This window comes from Mus musculus, chromosome 2 (assembly GCF_000001635.26).
Source record: "Mus musculus strain C57BL/6J chromosome 2, GRCm38.p6 C57BL/6J".
Taxonomy (NCBI): Eukaryota; Metazoa; Chordata; class Mammalia; order Rodentia; family Muridae; genus Mus; species Mus musculus.
The window spans coordinates 144,912,988-144,928,563 of NC_000068.7; the positions used below are offsets into that span (position 1 = coordinate 144,912,988).

General features: G+C 40.4%; 1 long non-coding RNA gene across 1 annotated transcript in view; it reads left to right on the forward strand.

Moving 5' to 3' along the window:
• Positions 1-7,601, forward strand: part of Gm39952 — a 91,780-nt gene extending 84,179 nt beyond the window's left edge. Inside the window, exon 3 of the long non-coding RNA XR_866795.1 lies at positions 7,492-7,601. This is a non-coding gene — a long non-coding RNA (predicted gene, 39952). The remainder of the gene's footprint in view (positions 1-7,491) is intronic.
• Positions 7,602-15,576: the final 7,975 nt, after the last annotated feature.

Genomic DNA, 15,576 nt, shown 5'->3' on the forward strand with positions numbered 1-15,576 from the left:
CCATGTTTTACCACAAAGTCAACCTTTCCTGGCTCTGGAAAAGCTTCCTTGCAAACCAAATTCTTTGTATGTGCTAAACAAAAGGACAGGAGAAAGTCTCTCCCAGAGAAGAGTCCCCTAGGTGGTCATCCCTGAAATCAAACATACACAAGTAACACTATATGGACTGAGATTATTTATAAATATATTTTATTTTTATATAAATATAGATGTATTTATGTTTATTTATAAATAAATATCTATTTATATAAAGGTGATGAATTTAAATTAATAAATGATCTTGTTACAAGCTCTCATAGCTTTTCTTCCTGGACTTTAGTTGGACAGATTTCAGTTAAACCAATTTTGCCTTTATTGTCCCTCAGTGGAGGAAAACTTTAATCTGTTTTATGTTCACAGAAGGTTAGGACAATTAGTATTGTGGAAACAATGCCATATATAGTTCAAGAGATAGTTGTGAATATACAGTGATGCATTAGCATAATTCTCTCCAGTGAATGGCTTATCCATGCCAGCAAATGTGGCTCATGGGCAATTAGCATAGATGCATCTCTAGAGAATCTATAGTGGGTTATGAGAGATCAGTTCTGGCTTGATTGACCCATGTTGATGGTGACTTGTGGGACGCTTGTAGACTCAATGGGACAGTTTTACTCTCTGTTTGCTACAGCTTGAATTTATCCCTCCGAAGTTCATATATGAAAAACTTAATTCTCAGATTTATATGTTACTGTATTTGGAAGTACTTTAGGAAGCATTTGGATTGGATAAAGTCATGAGGGGGTGACCCCTGTAATGACATTGATGGCTTTATAAGAAGATCAAGAGAGCTCGATGCCATTTATTATTTACTGTATTAGGATACAGTAAGAAGGTCCTCACCACATCCAAATCAGACATCATGATCTTGGAGCTCCTGACTCTATGAGGGCAAACCAAACAAACCTGTATTTGAGAAAATAAGTGATCTCATTTTGCACATCTGAGTACCTGGCTAGGGTACAACATGGAGAGCAGATCAGTCAGAATGGAGAGGCCAGAGTTTTGGTGCTGCACTGGGTACCAAGGATGTGAGATTAAATCATCGTTTCTCCTGGAATAACTGTCTGGGTTCTTGACTATTGCACAGCATTCTGAAGTTGGTTTTTACTTCGCTGAGTCTATTAGCTACAGAAGTTTGAGTGACCACGAAGAAGTCTTGAGGAGGTTCAAAGGCAAGCCAAAAGTTCTAAGTTAGGGAAATGCTATTTTTTTTTTTATAACTAGGTCTAAATTGTGGCTAGAGAAAGAGACACATGAAAAGATCTCCACTCAATGCCATTGAAGCATCTCTGTGTAGTGTGCCATTTCAAGTGCACAGCTCTCTTATTTTTCACTAGACAACTTACAGTTCACAAAACTCAAAGCACATTTACCTTGGTGGCAATGTGGTAAAAAGTTGCTCCTCTGCCTGCAGTTCTTTTTCTTTGAGCTACAGAGTGTTCTTGATGGATGGAACATATAGCAACCCCACAAACCATGACCCAAGCTAAGGCACCATTTATAAACGTTTCCCAGGGGAACAAAGGGGAGGGCACTGCAGAACAAGGGGATGACTTTGTGAAAAACGAAGCTCTCTAACTTTGTTTTCCACTATTGAAGTCTTGCTGAGTCCAAGCCATGGATCTTAGGTACTACTGACTAGGATGTGGGTATTTCACAGGGTTTCTGAGTAAAATAATTTCCCACAAGTATTATTATCCAATGTGAGTGTTATGCCAACCATGACAGAAAAACATGAGGAACTCAGCTGGTGCAGTTCTCTGGTGGTCAGAAGGCTTCCCAGGAGACCCATATACCAACTAGACTGTCATCCAAAAATTTGAGATATTTATTCAATAGCTCCATTTTTTTTTAAAATAAAAGCTCCATGAGACCTTAAAAGAGTTGCTAAAATTGTTTTTTAAGGATCTTGAAACTCAAGTCTTGGTTTCATTCACTGTTGCTGTGGTAAAATACCTCAGCAAAGGTAACTTAGGGGAGTTTCTCTCACGATTTCAGCTTACATGCCATCACATGGCAGGTAACCATAATGGCAGGAGTGTGGGAGAACTGGTCACCTTACATTCACAGTCAAGAGCAGAGAGTAAAGAATTGACATGTGCGTTTCTGGGTTCAGTTCACTTTCTCCACTCCTACCCCCTTCAGGACCTCCTGTTGAGAGACCAGTGCTACATCCATTTTTGACTCTCTTCAGCCTGGAGATCATGGAGTAGGCTAGTTTGCTACCCAGCTAGTCCTAGGCAGCCTCCTGTCTCTGTCTTCCTAGAGCTATAATTACATGCGCACTTTTCTTGCCTTTTTAAAAAAGAAAGTGTAAAATTAAGCCCCCATGCTTTCAGAGTTCTCATGCTTACGGGGCAAGTTCCTCTTGCTGACTGAGATATCTCCCTAGTCCTATGAGTTCATTTTTAATTAAAAAAAAATACTGTAGGTGTTACATTTGAAAATGACAGCACTTGACAATACATTTTAGAACACATTCGAATACTAATCTGTAGCATCAGTGGGGATGCAGGCCCACTCAGATAATACCATGATAACAAAAATGGCACAATTATTTTTAGAACTCAGCAAGGCAATGAATAGCAAATACTTTACAGATGAAAACCTCTTTTGTGTCCTAGCCTTTACTTGCCCAGCAATTTACATCAAGGAAATTACTAAAGATGTAGTTCCAAGGTCACTCACTGAGGTAACTTTTTAAAAAAGCATAAAAAGTGATAGAAATGCAGCAGAAAATAACTTCTGTGATAGTCATGCATGGTAAGTGATTTGCAAGGACCGAAAAGATATTATTGCAGAGGTACTTGTAGCTTTACAAAGGCAGAGTGTTCATGGAGACCCACTCCTACACAAAGAGCTATGGGCAACAAATGATTGCTGAGAGAGGGATACTTAGCACCTTTCAGGTATGAACACACTAATTTGTTACCAAATAAACAACAAAATGAATCCAGGAGGCAATATTTATGTGTGTGTGTGTGTGTGTGTGAAACAATAATAAAGTAAAAGAAGGCATCAGTTTGAGAGGGAGATGGGGTGGGGAGACATGGGAGGGGTTGGAGGGAGGAAAAGGAAGAGAGAAAATGATATAATTATACTTTAAACACCTTGAAAAAATTGAAAAATACTTTTTAAAATTTCCTGGTCTTATAGGCTATTTTTAAATGTAGCTATGGATTCTATGTATTTTATATGAAATTAAAATGACCCATATGTTATCATATATGCACATTTATATGTATACATATATATGTCTCTGTTTGAATAAATGTGTGCATGTAGGTGTGCGTTTTTATGAAAAATAGGGAGAGAGAGAGAGAGAGAGAGAGAGAGAGAACGAACAACATCTATATTGCTGGGATAACCAAGGTAGATCAATAGAATAGAATTGAAGACTCAGAAATGAACACCTATGGTCACTTGATCTTTGACAAAGGAGCTAAAACCATCCAGTGGAAAAAGACTGCATTTTCAACAAATGGTGCTGGTTCAATTGGCGGTCAACATGTAGAAGAATGCAAATTGATCCATTCTTATCTCCCTGTAAAAAGCTCAAGTCCAAGTGGATCAAGGACCTCCACATAAAACCAGAGACACTGAATCTAACAGAAGAGAAAGTGGGGAAGAGCCTCGAGCATGTGGGTACAGGGGAAATGTTCCTGAACAGAACACCAATGGCTTATGCTCTAAGATCAAGAATTGACAAATGGGACCTCATAAAATAGACTTTCATCTTAACCTACAAAACAGTTCTCTTAGTTCTTCCCATGAGTATCAAATCTCAAAGAACTCTCGGGGTACCAACAAGTAACTGGTCTACAGTAATTGTTAATATCTCAATTTGCCTTCTAGCGTGACTGTCTTCTGTCTCATGCTTCCAGACAGTAGCAGCAGTAGCAGCAGTAGCAGCAGTAGTAGTAGTAGTAGCAGCAGCAGCAGCAGCAGCAACATCCACCACCACCCCCACCACCACCACTACCACCACCACCACCACCACCACCACAACTCACTTCACCCCATGGCATATCAGGCTCTTACCTCCTTAACTGTTTTTCTGCATGGGTAGAACACTTATTTCATGACAGGCTTCTCATAAAAATAAACACCCACATGCATGCACACATATTTAAGCAGAGACCAGTGTATATATGATAATATACGGGTCATTTTAATTTCATATAATCTATATAAAAATCCACGACTACACACAAAGAAATAATCTGTAAAGCAGGAAATCCAAAATTAAATGTTTTTCAGTGTTTGTAGAGATGTGATTAACTTACCATGGTATTACATCTCAGTGGACTTATCATAAGTGGAACGTATCATAAGTAGAAACCACATTTAACTCAGCAAATACATTGGGTGTCACAGTTAACAACATAGTACACTGCTGTGCTCCCTTCCCTCCTCATACGTGAAAGAGTTATGGTGGGCGGGGCCGGCAGGGAGCTGAAACTTGCCCAGCATCAAGGAAAAGGTTAGACTTACCATTGCAAGCTCAGGAAAAAGTTCAAATTATAAAAGGAGTTTCAATAAATAGTACAGATTGAACAGGACTTATGTACTTATGTATTTAGAAATTATGTATGTATGTATGTATACATATGACTATGCATGTATGTATACAATTAATGATAAAATAGACCATGAATCTGAAAACAAGAGAGGAGTCTGTGGGAGGGTTTGGAGGGAAGAAAGGAAAGGGGGAAAGAAGTAATTATAATTTAATTTCCAAAAAGAAAAGAAATAATTTCTAAATCGATATTCTGTCACCTTTAGCAAAAAGGAAAATTTCTGTTGAATGTATATTGTTTTTATACCAATATAAAGCCAAAATATTGAAAAACTATAGATGAGTATCTGTCGACATTAAATGGGGATCCAATTCTTTTTAAAAAATTTGTTTATTTATCTTTTACAGTCCATAATTTATCCCCCCTCCCCATCTACCCTCTGACTCCTCCCACCCCCGTCTCCACGTGGATGTCCATCCACCACACACACCTAACCTCTAAACTCCCTGGGACCTCCAGTCTCTTGAGGGTTAGGTGCATCATCTCTGAATGAACACAGACCCAGAAGGCCCCTACTGTATGTGTGTTGAGGGTCTCATATCAGCTGATGTATGCTATCTGTTTGGTGGTCCAGTGTTTGAGAGATCTTGGGGGTCTAGATTAATTGAGACTGCTGGTCCTCCTACAGGGTCGCCCTTCTCCTCATCTTCTTTCAGCCTTCCCTAGTTCAATAACAGGGGTCAGCTGCTTCTGTCCATTGATTGGGTGCAAATATCTGCATCTGACTCTTTCAGCTGCTTGTTGGGTCTTCCAGAGTGCAGTCATGCTAGGTCCCTTTTGGTGAGTACTCCATAGCCTCAGTAATAGTGTCAGGCCTTGGGGCCTCCCCATTGAGCTGGACCTGTCACTGGACCTCTTTTCCTCAGGCTCCTCTCCATTTCCATCCCTGTAATTCTTTCAGACAGGAACAATTATGGGTCAAAGTTGTGACTGTGGGATGGCCCCCCTCTCCCTCATTTGATGCTCTGTCTTTCCTGCTGGAGGAGGGCTCTATAAATTCCCTCTCCCTACTGTCAGGATTTCATCTACTGAGAGACCTGAGAGTCTCTCACCTTCCAGGTCTCTGGTGCATTCTGGAGGGTCCCCAAACCTCCTACCTCCAGAGGTTGCCTGTGTCTATTCTTTCTGCTGGCCCTCAAGGCTTCAGTCCTTGTCCCTCACCCAATACCAGATCAGGTTCCCCTCTCTCCCCAGTTGCTTCCCCACCCCCCGCCAACCACTTCCCCTCCCTGGTCCCTCCCTACCTTCCCACTTGTGATTGTTTTCTTTACTCTCCCAAGTGGGACTGAGGCATCCTCACTTGGGCACTTTAACTTGTTGACCTTTTTGAGTTTTGTGGACTGTATCTTGGGTATTCTTTGCTGTTTTTTTTTTTTTTTGCTAATATCCACTTATTAGGGATTACATACCATGCATATCTTTTTGTGTCTGAGTTATCTCACTCAGAATGATATTTTCTAGTTCCATCCATTTGCTTGCAAAGCTTGGGATGTCCTCATTCTTAATAGCTGAGTAGTATTCCATTGTTTAAATTAACCACATTTTCTGAATCCATTCTTCTGTCATGGGACATCTGGGTTGTTTCCAGCTTCTGGTTATCACAAACAAGGCTACTATGAACATAATGAAACACGTGCCCCTTGGCATGGTGGGACATCTTTTGGGTATATTCTCAAGAGTGGTATAGCTGTGTCTTCAGATAGATCTATTACCAATTTTCTGAGGAACCTCCAGATTGATTCCCTGAGTGGGTGTACCAGTTTGCAATCCGCAATGGAGGAGTGTTCCTCTTTCTCCACATTCTCTTCAACATGTGTTGTCACCTGAGTTTTTGATCTTAGCTGTTCTGATTGATGTAAGGTAGACTCTCAGGGTCATTTTGATTTGTATTTCTGTGATCACTAAGGACTTTGAACTAAGGTTCAAAGTCATTTGAGATTCCTCAGTTGTGAAATCTCGGTTTTAGTTCTATAACTCATTTATTGATTGGGTTGTTTTTGTTTTTTTTTTTTTTGTTTTTTTTTTTGTTTTTTTTTTTTTTTGGTGTGTGTATGTGTGGTGATTAGCTTCTTGAGTTCTTTTCTAAATTTTGGATATTAGCCCTCTATCGGATGTGGGGTTAATGAAGATTTTTTTTCCCAATCTGTAGGTTGCCGATTTGTCTTATTGACTATGTTCTTTGCCTTGCAGAAGCTTTCCAGTTTCATGAGTTCCCATTTATTAATTCTTGATTTTAGAGCATGAGCCATTACAGTTCTGTTTAGGAAATTTCATGGGGATCCAGTTCTTATCCATTGAAGTTACTATTTTTATCTCTTCCCTCCATTCTCAGTCGTTCACACTATACAGCCTGCCTTTCCTCCTTCCTGGTTTCTCTTTCATGCCAGCCTCTTCTATAATTTCTTCTTCCTATCTTTTAAATTAATTTTCTAGCACTATGTCTTTCCACTGTCCATTCTTTATCTTTCTAAAACAATTACATCATTTCTCCTTCCCTTTCTCCTTCTAATACTTTCTATGTACTGGCTCTACCTTGTTCCTTCTTGAAATCACAGTCTTTGTTATTGTTACATATTGTGGCAAAGAGATTTCTTTCATGAAAGGTGTGAGCTACAGTTATTTATGCATATAAGGATAAATATTTAATATGTAGTTAGTAACTATACTGTTAGTAAAGTAGCAATAGGTTCTCCTTTACAGTTTATGACTTCAGTACACTTCCAATGACAGGCACAACTTTCCTCCTGTTGAATGAACCTTAAATCCAATTAAAGAGCTATGGTTACTGCAAAGACATAAGGGCCATGGTTGCACCATTAACACTATCATGCCATGCTGGTCATCATTCATTTGTTTTCTTCATTTTCAGGAGACACAGAAGAGAGAGAATTCACTTGGCTATTGACAACCAGGAGGTAGTGGTGGCACTGGAGACATGCTTTGAAGAACCATTAATAAAGAAAGCAGGGTGAAAACCCATGAGCTGTGTGTCTGTTTGTGTGTCTGTCTGTCTATCTATCTATCTATCTGTCTGTCTGTCTGTCTGTCTGTCTGTCCGTCCGTCCATCCATCTATCTATCTATCTATCTATCTATCTATCTATCTATCTATCTATCTATCTATCTATCATCCATCTATCTATCATGCTTAAAGTAAATGACAAGTATTATAGAATGTGTTATAGTTTTGTGTGTGTCTTAGCTTAGGAAGGTATAGCAAAAGATAGTCTGCTTGGGCTTAAAACAACAAACTCATATTCCTTCTGGAAACTGGAAGTCAGAAATCAAGAAGTCCACATATTGGTGTCTGAGCCAGGCAGGTGGTTTTCAGATGGCACCTTCTCTTTGGGGTCTCATAAGGGGCAGAGTAGCCCCATGTCTCCTCATTTCTTTTCCTTCTGTGGGGCTTTGCCAGTACCTAATTACCTACAAAGACAGCCATTTCTTAGACACATATACCAATGTGGGGAGGGATAGGATTCCCAAGACATGAGTCCTGAGGGAACATAAACATTTAGTTCCATACACTATATAACGTGGACTATATGGTATATGCCATATGTACTTTATGCTATATATACAAAGAAATGCTATAAGCATGATGTTATGTAATGTATACATCAATAAAATAGAATATAGAGTAATAGGCATTATTTGTAATCTATGATGTGATTGTGTGCACTGCTGCTTTAAATACCTGTGTATGTGATTTGCTATCACCATCATCATCATTGTTATTAGAATGCATTTAAGACCGCAGATGTTGAGGCTAACGATAGATAGCATTAGAATCTATTGATTCATTGAGATGAACTTAATACCATGACTAGAAGAAGTAGAGATATGTTTATGTGGCTGTATGTCTGTGTGCAGGCTTACACATGTCTACATAGGTAGGGGATGAAATACCCCTGCCACTCCCCCTCCCCGGCCCCCAGGACAGAATCAGACATTGCCAATGGGGACACTGTGAGCCATCCTTTTGAGAACAAGGCAATGTCAGGAACTTGCTGAACTACATGGCAGGGTAGTTGATGGCTCTTCTGACTCCTTCCCTCTTGCACATCTTGCATTTTGGTATAAGTCAGGGCAGACCACCACCAAAACTACCACTCGAAGAGTCTCTTGTTCTTTTACTTGGGCCCAGCTCTGCCTCTACCCTGCTCTTCCTTTCCATTTACTGCTGACATTTGGACATTGTCGTCGGAGTACCAGACATTTTGTTTGCTTCTAGAGGGCTTCCTTCTAATGAAAGGCTTGGAGAGCATTTAAAGATATTAAAAAGATCAATGCTTTAAAAACCCAATTTAATACATGGACAAGCAGGTGCTTGCTTGTCCTCTTGCTTGAAAAGAAGTGAGTCACTGTGCTCTCAGGCAGTCAATTTCCTGAGAGATTATCTTGCAGGGACAGATCAGTTAGCTTCTGAGGACACACCAGGAGTCAGCACTGTTTTCCCAGCTCCGAGGAGGCCCAGGGATTGCTTGATTTTTTTCCCCCTTATTGTAGCCCCGAACTTATCTATGAATGCTCCATGTCTGTGATTCTAGAGGTATTTTAGAAAACATTTACAGATACAGTCTGAGATGTAAACATCCAGGCTAAGTCTAACCAGGCTCATTGTGAGAGAAGGCTGTGCTGGAGGCTGAGAATATCTTCCTACCCTCTCAATATCCTACCCTGTCCCCACTCCCATGACATTTACTTCTATGGTATCCATGTTTTCATGCAGTCCTATTCTGAGCTGAAAGAATTCCAGGGCCCATCTCCTTCCAACTCCCCAAATATACCCTGGCTTGGTACTTTAGCATCATTTTAAAGGCTGTGGTACCACAGGCATGCCCTGATGGGAGGAGGAGGGATGCTACGATCAAAGATTAGGATGGTTCTGTGGAGCAGCTATCCCACAGTGACATCCCTTGGATGCTCTTCCTCATAGATCTAAATAGAAAAGTAAGTGAGATCTAAGAGTCAGCACTGTAGGCTGTAATGAGTGTGCCCCACTGAGACAGCAGCACATCCAGGTGAAGCTCAAAGTTCTTTCATTTAAAGGGGTGAGATAGGAACATCAGGATCTTAAAGGGGTGAGGTAGGGACATTGGGATCGTGAATATTTTCCAGCTGAGTCATCCTAATGTGGAGGCCTTTAAAACTTGGGGGATTTTTAGAGCATTGTTTTGAAATGGTGGAGCCTACACCATGAAACCAGACATTCAGTTTACATGAAAGTCCTAAGCAATTAATTTAAGTTATGGGTCTACACAGCAATGGATACAAATTTTCAAGAGGTCTTAGAGGAATGCATAACAACTCAAATGGAGAATGGACACCGGGGAAATTACAGTGGGTAAGAGCATTAGCTCTGCAAGCAAGAGGACCTGAGTTTGAATCCCTAACACCTGTTTTGAGCTGAATATGGCTATAAATCCAGCACTGGGGAGCAGTGACAGGTGGATCTTGAGAGATCTAGCTAAAATGGCAAACATCTGGTTCAAGTAACCTTATCTCCAGGCAATAAAATGGAGAGCCATAGGAAAAGGTATTTGCTGTCCTTTTCCTGGCCTCTGCATATGCACATAGGTATGTTTACTCTCAATATCTATGTATCCCCCACATTCATGCAACTCACACAAACTTACATGAAATTAACTAGATTGAGATAATGCATTTATATAAATAAATATGAGCAAAAATTATATGTAACAAAGTGTAATTGTTTTCTCTCAGTGGAACACACACACACACACACACAGAGAAATTGAAAATAGAAAGGGAAATGTGTGAGGAGAGGAAGGTGTCTAAGTAGGAAGGGTGGGCAAGGGGGGGTAATGGAGAAAAAGAAGGAACAATATCCTATATTTAGAATATATTTTCTTCATATGCAAAATCCAGATTTAGATATACATATATACATATACATATACATATACATATACATATACATATACATATACATATACATATACATATACATATACACACAATTCCTCATTGCAATCCCTACGCAGGACATGAAAACAGGGCATCACTAATAGGAGAAAGAATGGGGCCCCTGCAAAGGGGCAGGAAGAAGGGAGAAGAATGAGGAGACAATTATGAACCAAGTACGAAGACATATATTTATGAAAATGTATGATACAACCTATTATTTTATTTGCTAATTAAAAATTAACAATGTAGTGGAATTAATTGGCAAACCCATGGATACAGTGACTGTAGAAATGTAGATAGAGAGTTGGGGAGAAAAATATGGGTAGATGTAAATTGCATTTCATATTGACTGCATTTATAGACACTTGATATGTTACAGGACTTGGAGAAATGAAGCTAGTGCTGCCTTGAGAGCATCCTCCCTGCCAGCTTGCTTTCACTGTAGTGTTAGGTGCTGTGCAGGATGCTGCAGGAGAAAGGTCAGTAACAGCTTCATCCAGCCATGATCCCCCTGAGCTGTAGCAATGACCCGCATAACAAGACATGTCAAGAGTGGCATGGATGTTTGAGGGATAAACCTGCTGCTTTGTGGTTGGCTTTCAAGCCTGTTCCACTTGGGCCCAGTACCATAGGTCAGTCAAGAATGTGTGGCTGGGAAAGTAATAGGTGCTAGGGATGAACCTACTACCACAGTTTTGTAAAATGGGCATCATGTCAAACTGCCTTCTAACTATGTTTCTCTGTACACATAGGTTATTTCAGCACTCAGTCCTTACCAGAGAAGCAGTTTTGCACAGTGTGTGGTGGTTAACATAGAGACAATGGATCAAAGTACAGAGGACACATATTTGTGGAATGCTCAGTCATAAATGGAACATATGACAGCCCCCCTCATCAATGCTTAGGGGATATTGTGGAGAATGAGGCAGGAAAATTGTAAGAGACAGAAGTTGGGGATAACTTAGGAAACCGGTGTCTTACGGATATGACAGGATTTTGTACTCATGAAGTCATGGTAGTTGTGATTGGCTGTGAAAGACTTGCACAAGGCCAAGCTAGTCAGTATTCTAGCATGGATCCCGGGGAGGGGCACATGAGCCTCCACTCCTAGCTTATGCTGTGTCTTAGGGTTTTACTGCTGTGAACAGACACCATGACTAAAGAAACTCTTATAAAGGTCAACATTTAATTGGGGCTGGCTTGCAGGTTCAGAGGTCCAGTCCATTATCATCAAGGCAGGAGCATGATAGCATCCCGGGAGACATGGGGCTGGAGAAGCTGAGAGTTCCACCTTTTGTGTCAAAGGCAGCTAGGAGAAGACTGACTTCCAGGCAGCTAGGACTATGATCTTAAAGAGCATGTCCATAGTGACACACCTACTCCAACAGGGCCACACCTACCTAACAGGGCCATACCTCCTAATAATACTGTCACTCCCTGGGCCAAGTATATACAGACCATCATAGGCTGTTAGGGGTGCTGGGGTAGGGGAGAGTAGGTTTTCTTGAGGAGTGGTCGCTGGTAGGTTGATTATGTGGATGATTTTACCACACCCATGCACATATCAGGGCAATATCAGTTACACTCAGTGTAGCATAAAAAATAGAAGAAATGAAATTGATAGGGGAATCTGGGAGAAGTTGAAGAGGCAGTGGAGGATGATGGCTACAATACATTGTATACATTTATGAGATTGTCAGAGAATAAAGGTATTATATTAAAAATAAAGTATTAATTATGATGGCAAATTAAAGCATAGGCCAATCTCAAAACTGAGTGATTGATCTTCTTAGCATTTATATATCAGGAAGTAGCATAAAGAGTGTCAATTTACTGTCTTCTTGAAGAACCAAATAAAGTGGGATTATCACTTTAATTTTCATTGGTAAATGAGTGTTCAGAGAGGTCAAGTAGCTAGCTTAGCCTCACCTGGCTGAGTTGTTGATCTTAAGCCCTGTTATTAGAATCACAGTGCAATAGATAATCCTCTCCTGTGAACCGAGGTCTACAAGAAAGAGGGAAAGTTTACTGATGGGCGTCTTTCTATAGGAAACAAGCTCAAGTGTGCAGGGAAGGGGTCATCTGTGAATCATGCAGGAGGCTGTGCTCAGGATGATGTCTCTCTTTGTTACTATAGCCAGTTTGTCAGGCATAATGTGTACACACTAGCAATGTCTGTATGTATTAATTCTGATAGTGGAGAATTTGAAATTGACTGTTGACTGAGCAAGTTTTCCAGTAGCCTTCACACTAAAATAGTGAAAAGGCTGTGATTAGATGGAGTTCATACCTCTCTATTTTGCCTCAAAATTTATCATTTATTGAGCAATTATTGACTTCTTGAATTAAATCGCAATGTCTTCTGAAATAGAAGCCAATAATGTATCTGGCAACTCAGTGTAGGGAGCTGAGTCTACCCATCAGTAAGAAGACCATGGACAAAGCTGACTTTTCCTTAAAGGCACAGGCTCTCAGAGAATGGTCTCCAGAAAAGCAAGACCAATATTCTTGAAGAGTTTTATTCTTAGCTCTGTGTCATAGAGTCTGGAGCTGAGAGACAGGGCAGACAGTGGTGTGCTGGCAAATGTTCAACATCTCTGAAAAAATGTATAGAATGATGTATACATTTTTCTAGTTTTTGCTGTTGTCCAGGATGCATAGTGCACAATTTAGAAACCACAGAAAAAATTGTCTCTGCTACAAATTTCATGTCATCAGTTGGTTTTTCACAGATTGTTTTTATTGCCTGTTGTAAAACTCTTATATCAGAAGCAACTTGTGGGTGAACTGATAAATGAGTCTGGTTCCAATGTGAGTGCTTGTTGATATTTGTGGTTATACTAACAGTAAGTTGAAAGCTATACAAAAGAGAGATGCAGGGCAGGATGTCACCAGCTTATTAGTGGTGAGCATAATCTTTGCTGAATTGATTTTTAAAGCTTGAAAGATGTCTGGCTTGGTGGTAGTGAGTTATGATCCAAATCATGAGCGATGGCTTCCTTAATTTTTTTCTAAATGGTTCTTTCCATATACAGTATGTATAATTTTTGCTGTTGTCTAGGATGTATAGTATACTTTTTAGAAGACACAAGTAAAATATTTAATAGTCTACAAATTTTATGTAGTCATTTGGTTTTCTTCAAGCTTAATCTGTGCTATTAATGTTTTCATCTATCACCGCTTTTAAATCTGGACAGATGACAACCTCAGTCAAGTCTAGATTTGTAGGACTCGCCTGTTTCAGTGGTGTGAACACTAACATGGCAAAATTTCAGCCACAGCAAGATACCAGTGAGAGAGCTGTGAAGAAGCTGTACACAGTACTACACCTTCTGCCCTGTGGCTATCATGCAAGTCCAACAGACATAAATATCCACAAGGTTACCACAATGAAAATGTGTGCTAAGACAGTTAGGATGTGCTTTTATTGTAAGTTTTATTTTGCATATAAGTGTCCTATGCATGCACATACGCATACTTATGTGCGGGTGCACAAGCGTGTAATGGCCTGAGGTTGATGTCAGGTGTCTTCCGTGAAGGCTCTTCTCCTTCTCTTGAGATGGGGACTCTTCCTGAATGGAGAGATTGCCATTTCAGTTATCCTTGCTAACCTGTTTGCTCCAGGGATATTCTGTCTTGGCTTCTTTAGAACTAGGACTTCAGGGTGAAGCCATATACCCACTGGACCTTTAGGTGGGTTCTAGAAATCTAAGCTTCAATTATCAGGCTTGCATGGCCAGTGCTTTGCCCACTGAATTATCTCCATAGTCCTATAGCTTATTTTAATGTGACTATTTTTGATCATATATTTCACAATTAAACTATGGTTGTGTTTCATAACTAGCTTGCAAAATTCCTGAAAATTTGACGGTTGGTTTATGAGCTGGGATGAATCTCTCCAGGGCACCATGAAGCCTGGAAATCTGTGTTCTCACAAGCCTTCCAGCTGGTTCTTATGATGCAGAATTGGGTTTCTCACTGCATCTTTGATAGTCTTTAATTCAAATAAGCCACCTTCTGTTTGACCATTGTGGGGTAAACAGATTCTAATGGTTATGCAGAAGGCGCCTTTTCTTTTATAGTAGTTTTTTTTTTCTTCAGCAGTTGATTTTTAGTAGCTGTAGGCCCTCAAAGGCTTCTTCTTCAGCTGCTTAAGGCTCCCTGTCCTTCATCATTCTTTTCTTGCTCTCCATGGGCACACTGCCTGCAGCGGCTGCTCATCTGCTTTGGTTGCCACTACAGTCGCAGCCCTGGTGCTTTGTTGGCTGGCTTTCTGACTTCTGGCCAGGTTAAGAGTGGCTCTCCAGAACATGGTCACTGAAGATAGGTTTGGATTCTCAGGTTCTCCTGTGAATTCTTTTTTTTTTTTTTAATCACATTTTTTTTCTTTTATTACGTATTTTCCTCAATTACATTTCCAATGCTATCCCCAAAGTCGTCCCCCCCCCCCACCCACCCATTCCCATTTTTTGGCCTTGGCATTCCCCTGTACTGGGGCATATAAAGTTTGCCTGACCAATGGGCCTCTCTTTCCAGTGATGGCTGACTAGGCCATCTTTTGATACATATGCAGCTAGAGTCAAGAGCTCCGGGGTACTGGTTAGTTCATAATGTTGCACCTACAGGGTTGCAGATCTCTTTAGCTCCTTGGATACTTTCTCTAGCTCCTCCATTGGGGGCCCTGTGATCTATCCAATAGTTGACTGTGAGCATCCACTTCTGTGTTTGCTAGGCCCCAGCCTAGTCTCACAAGAGACAGCCATATCTGGGTCCTTTCAGCCAACGCTTGCTAGTGTATGCAATGGTGTCATCGTTTGGAGGCTAATTATGGGATGCATCCCTGGATATGGCAGTCTCTAGATGTTCCATCCTTTTGTCTCAGCTCCAAACTTTGTCTCTGTAACTCCTTCCATGGGTGATTGTTTCCAATTCTAAGAAGGGGCAAAGTGTCCACACTTTGGTCTTTGTTCTTCTTCAGTTTGATGTGTTTTGCAAATTGTATCTTATATCTCGGGTATACTAAG